The sequence below is a fragment of the Fistularia commersonii genome, chromosome 20 (assembly GCF_037954325.1).
Source record: "Fistularia commersonii isolate RoL2024-O1a breed Wild chromosome 20, RoL_Fcom_v1.0, whole genome shotgun sequence".
In the NCBI taxonomy this organism is placed as follows: domain Eukaryota; kingdom Metazoa; phylum Chordata; class Actinopteri; order Syngnathiformes; family Fistulariidae; genus Fistularia; species Fistularia commersonii.
In genome coordinates this window covers 10,260,537-10,265,402 of record NC_141303.1, presented here as the reverse complement: position 1 = coordinate 10,265,402, position 4,866 = coordinate 10,260,537, and the positions used below count along the sequence as shown (strand labels likewise).

The 4,866-nt window shown below is 41.3% G+C and overlaps 1 long non-coding RNA gene across 1 annotated transcript; it reads left to right on the top strand.

Annotated features, from left to right (window-relative positions):
- The first annotated feature begins 1,786 nt into the window (after window positions 1–1,786).
- On the top strand, window positions 1,787–3,231 carry LOC147222881 (uncharacterized). Its single transcript, XR_015107678.1, has 2 exons — window positions 1,787–1,905; window positions 2,259–3,231. It is a non-coding gene; the product is annotated as an uncharacterized LOC147222881 (long non-coding RNA).
- The last annotated feature ends 1,635 nt before the right edge of the window (window positions 3,232–4,866 follow it).

Below are 4,866 nucleotides of genomic sequence, written 5' to 3'. Positions count from 1 at the left end.
TTTTGCACCACGGGTCTTGGAGAAACGCTATTTCAATCCTCTGTATGTATGAAACATTTGGCAGTATTGACAATAAAATTGACTTTGACAAATTTCATTTTTAGAAATAACTAAAAGTCACATTTAACCTCCTAATCATCAAAAAATTACTTCCTTGCATGTTATTTTCCCATTCATGTCATTTAAATGTAACCTGTGTTTGGTCCATAGATTGACCATAGAGATGTCTGCTCACAACATAGTCTGAATTTTCTCCGCTTGTTCTTTTCCTATTGTCCCCAAGAAAGAAACTTCATAAAATAAGCCGAGCCCCAAGAAAACATTTATCATTTTATAAAAGTTAGTGTTGTATAGTGTTTGGTTTTTTCCACAGCCCAACACATCTATCAACTGTATCATATTCCAGGAGAGGCTCATAATTCAAGGCAACTGTAATGATAAATATATAGCATTACAGATAACAAGAAAATCAATACAGATGTATTTTAATTTTGATGTTGAGGCATCCCTCAGGGATGCAGTAAATGCTGTACTTGTTGAAAAAGAGCCACAAAACTCACCCCAACTCACAGACCACACCCCTCACAATCAGGCCCAGATGTGTTGATTGAGCAGCACACAGGTGCACTGATTTTCCACCCTACATTTATTGTCTTGCCTCAGCAGAGGTGTTAGTTCTCATCTTTGCAGCACAGTGAGTGAGTACCTGCTTGCTAGTGTGCGGTTTAGAGCCTTTTATACAAGGAGCTTTGTTTTGTGGCTTGACTTATGTCTGATCTTGCTGAACAATGTGAAGTTGTTGTCTGAAACTGATATATGAAAAAAATATTTATGTTCTAGTAAATGGAGGGAAATCTCTTCCTTGTATAACCAAGGAAGTGAACCCCTGTTAATGTGTACATTAGAACTGTTTATGCCTGCCATGGATGAGGTATAGTAATTTCACTTAAATGAGATGAGAACAACTTTATTTATCCTGAAGGAAATTTGTGTCTGAGTTTCAAGCAAAAACATAATAGTAGGAAGGAGGGAGAATAAGAAATGCAGTAAAATATAAATTGTTAAGGCTATCAAGTGTTTTAAGGTCTTAAGTACAATGCTCTCTGCCAAGTAGGTAGTAAGTTTTTTTTTTTCTCTTTAATGAAATGTGGCTTGATTTAGGCAATAACCTATTTCTATAGGTTTACCAAAACTATGCACAAATGTGGAAAATCTGTTCATCCTCCTTTAGCTCCCTTGTCTCCTAGTAACTGAATTGTCATGGTGTATTTTGAAGCGTCCTCCAAGTGACCACTAGATGGCGCTATTGTCCCGTTAACCAGTCTGCCACAAGGCTACTCAACAGGTTGAAAACCTCTCGCCCCCTTGAAGCGTCTTAATATCATTCTCTGCGTGATGTCGCGCTCACCACAATGCATTAGTTCAGGCGGTTTATAAGCCTGCGAACTGTTACCATGACAACAGACTCGGCAATGCTGTCGATGGCTCTGGTTCGACTCACTGGCCCACGTTAGATTTATCCAAGCACCCCCCCCCCTTGGCCCCGCGTTGTCAGAACTAAATGTTGAACGGATGTCTTGTAGCTTTAGTTAACTCTGTTCGCGTGGCTTTTAGATTTTTTTTAATTTACTTTATTTTTTGGGCCTCTCTGATTCAAAATTTCCCTCTGGATGATTTGAAAGCCACATTAGCGGCTGTTTCCACGGTGTCCAGGACCGTGTCCTGCAAGCTACGTCACGGACAAGCAGCTGGTATAAAACGCACCGTCTGGTGCAGCGACCACATTAGAGAAGCAGCGTCTAAGGGGACCGTCGTCCAGCTGGCCAAAGCATCGCAGGAAACATGCCCAAAATGACCATCTTTCACCTTGGAGTCATTGTGTTTGCCATTTGTTTATCAACCCAGGTAGGTTCACTTTTTTTTTTTTTTAAAAAGCGATTTGACTTTTTTTTTCTAGGGGCTTCTGTTCTAGCGATTCAGTTGCTCATCTTAAACTTCTCTAAATGAAGTGTAACCGTCACATTTGAAATGGAAACAGCGTTCTTTATTACGTCTCGAGTTATTACTATAGTCGGAGGTTGTATTGATTTGTGATCAGCGGATACAATGGGGAAAGCAAGCTACGTCGATCGAAACCACTCACCCCTTTTTGTTTCAACCGAAATGTTAGCTTTTAGCTATATTCACTTATGAAACTCGATCACTGCCACTTAGGCAAAGACTCATTTGCCGACCCTCCTGCTATTCCGTTGCTGCAGGTGGTCTCCCAGAACAACACAGACCCTACAGCAGGGGGAAACTCCACCACAAACTCCAGCACGACCACGATGGCCACAGACACCTACAGCAGTTCGACCAACTCTACTTCCCCAACTGGCGCAGGTGTCACACCGCATGCAGGCATCCTCTCCTCCCTGATCCCTTTCCTCCTGGTAGCTCCTCTTCTGCAGTGGTCCTGTTGAGGCTCGGCTCCCCACAGCTCCCTCGCTGCCTTAACACTCCACATGATCCCACCCAGTCCAGCCTCTCCCCTTCACTGCATTGCACAGAGACCACAAGATGAACATGGATGGACTCCACAACCCTCTTCGTCCTCATTGCATTATAACAAAATGTGTAATTCAAGACATTATTTCAATAATGAGGGTGTGACTCTTAGCTGGAGATCCTCAGCATAGCCCCTTGCATGGATTCAGAGGGAATGGCGGGGCACCCGGCTTTCTTTTTGGCTTGCGTTTCCATAGTCATGCTACCAAATTTTGGAGATGCTCAGGGCTGCGGTTGTCATGTCACACGTCTTGATATGCGGACCACTTGAGTGTAAAGTTTCTTCGTGGCTTCAATTCCACCTGGCACTCATTATCAGAAGGGTTTTGTCTGTAAAGTTTGACACATAGTAGATAAATTTAAGCGACCCAAATGGCAGTTGGATTAATGGGATTTTCCGGATTTGGCTAATCTGGCTTTATTAGAAATGTCAAAGATATGTAGCAAATAGGTTGCCACACGATGTGTCCGTTTTGCCTTGTGATTTTTAAAGAGTTATGGTCTTTTACAATGAGGGTTTAACATCTTTCGCCCTTCCTCAAAGGGTTAGACCAGGAGCTGACTATGTGTAACCATATGGGAAGGGTTATGTTAGATTTATATTTCCCTCTTATAGTTTATATTTTGTATCAATGGAAATGTTGCACTGTTTGAATATAAGATGGACAATAAATTGTGGAAAAATAATTGTTCCTGCTTCTTTCCTGGATGGCCCAGTGTTAAGTGACTGCAATAGGATTTCCATTAATTTGCTCCTATGGAAAGACCAGCTCGTCAGGTGACAGCAAGTAAGACTAATGTGAATGAACGCTACGTCGAGTGTTAGGGTGTGGTGATGTCAATCAACATTACCGAGCTGCCAGAGAGTCTAGACAAGCAGCTGGACTCTCGCTCCCTGATGGCCCCACTGATCTCTGGATTACATCCAGAGCTGCATGGACTGCCAGGGTTTGAAACCCTAACATTCGCTATGGTATCATTTTGGTGCTCAACATCTAAACAAATTGCATAACATTTGGGTTGTTTTGACAGGATGGGACTGGCTTCAAATCAATGAGGAAAAGCCCAGAGAATTCAAGCCATTGAGGGGGAAAATGCACCAGCGTGATCAGGTTTTAAAGTCCATTACTGCTTGCAGAGTTATTTTAAATGCACTGTCCCACCATTACTCACAAAATGTGAGCTTACAGGGAGAATAGTAATTCAACTTCTAGTGAATAGGTGGGTTGTTTGCAGCGTCAAATGTGTTTTCCCTATTTCTAAATGCTTTTTTTTTTTTTTACCCCATCACTGTTCTTGGCACAGTGAACAGGCTAACCTGTCAAATGTGGTGACTGAGTGGACACTGGTGGCAGTGAGTGGCGTGCAGCTCGGAAATGCCTCAGCGCCAGTAAAGCCAGCCTCACGGCTCATTATCCCAGACTATTGTCTCCCAATCCTCTCTGCACTATTAACCTCTCCTCGCACAACTCCATCGACCACCTCTTCCCCCAAACCCATTTAAAATCCCTTTTCCGGATCTATCCATTTACTGTCCACCAGTGTGGTCTTCAGGGAAGGCAACTGAATTCTCAATTGTTTTCTGTGTAAATACAGAAGACCCCATCTTAGCTAATTTCTTTTTTTTTTGCTGAGGTTCATAATCTGACAATATGAGCAAACCTTTTTTTACAATCATGTAATCAGACTCTTTTTCATTGTTGTGCCCTGAAGTGGGCAGATAGGATGTGGAGCACATATAAAAACTGTCCTGATGGTTAAGGACAGGTTATTGTCCTGATGGACAATTCGGCTTTATTTACTCTTCCTTAAAAATTTGGACCATGACTTGACTATCTGGTTGAGAAATTTCATATTAAAACAGAGCCACATGGTACTGCGGTAATATGTAAAAGATATTTTCAGTGCAACGCTACACACTCTGTTTTGTTGGTACAGTCGTGGGTACTTACATTTGTGTTGTCAGTTTGTTTTTTCATCTCCCATGTATTTTGCTACTATCCATCTTTAGCAATTGAATCAGTAATTTTTTTTCATGAACTGTCTAAAGTTTTGAGCCTGATAGTATAGGCAAATTAATACAAACACTCATTCTAAAACTGGGAGTATTTTAATATCTAGATCAAATATTTAGTCACAAATTAAAATCTAAGTAAATAATTTAATGAATAAGCAAAATACATTTGCTCAACAATTTTAGATATTGAGTAACAGGTTATACAAAGGTCTAGATGTTTTTCACAGTGCAGGGCCAGGGCTGTTCACTTTTAACTGAAGTCTTTGAAGCCATAATACATATTGTTGTTGTTACCCAATGGC